The following is a 1,161-nucleotide window of genomic DNA, read 5'->3' on the forward strand; positions in this document are numbered from 1 at the left end:
CTCTCTCTCTCTCTCTCTCTCTCTCTTTTTCTTTCTTTCTTTCTCTCTTTCTTACAATATGTACCCCAGGCTAGCCTAAAATGAACAGTACTCTCATCTCAGCCACTTCATTGCTATGATTATTATACACACCAATATGTCTTCTCTTCAAAGTAGTTTTTGAAGGGCAAAAAAATTTTTGTTTTGCTATTTATTTATTTATTTATTTATATTTTATATATGAGTGCTGTGTCTGTATGTACTCCTGGATGCCAGAAGAGGGCATCCGATCCCTTTACAGATCTTTGTGAGTCACCATGGGATTGCTGAGAACTGCTGAGCCATCTCTCCAGCCCTTGTTTTTGTTTTTTAGACAGAATATCTCTATGTAGTCATGGCTTTCCTGTAACTCTCTATGTAGACCAGGCTGGCCTTGAACTCATAGAGATCCCCTGTATCTGCCTCCCTCTCAAGATTATACCAACTTAATATGAGGGGCAAAAGTTTTACTTTTGATAAAATCCAACCCAACTTGTCTTTCTATTTATTTGATTTCTTTTTAATGGAACATACTTTTGGTGTGTACTTCATGGATTTTCTTTAATTTTTTCTTTTAGTTTTTAAGGATGTCCATTTTGAAAGTGACAAGTTGAGTGTTTTTGTTGGTGGTGGTTTTTGTTGTTGTTGTTTGTTTTGTTTTTTTCAAGACAGGGTTTCTCTGTATAGCTCTGGTTGTCCTGGAACTCACTCTGTAGACCAGGCTGGCCTCGAACTCAGAAATCTGCCTGCCTCTGCCTCCCAAGTGCTGGGATTAAAGGCATGCGCCACGACACCTGGCCCGAGAAATTTGACATATACAAATAAATAAGAGGGGCTGGCTCAGTGGTTAAGAACATTGACTGCTCTTCCAAAGGTCCTGAGTTCAAATCCCAGCACTCACATGGTGGCTCACAACCATCTGTAATAGGATCAGATGCCCTCTTCTGGTGTGTCTGAAGACAGCTACAGTGTATATATATATATATATATATATATATATATATATATAATAAAATCTTTAAAAAGAAACAAATAAGAAATCAGAATGGGCCGGGTGGTGGTGGCGCATGCCTTTAATCCCAGCACTTGGGAGGCAGAGGCAGGCGGATTTCTGAGTTCGAGGCCAGCCTGGTCTACAAAGTG

This window comes from Mus caroli, chromosome 14 (assembly GCF_900094665.2).
Source record: "Mus caroli chromosome 14, CAROLI_EIJ_v1.1, whole genome shotgun sequence".
Lineage (NCBI taxonomy): Eukaryota > Metazoa > Chordata > Mammalia > Rodentia > Muridae > Mus > Mus caroli.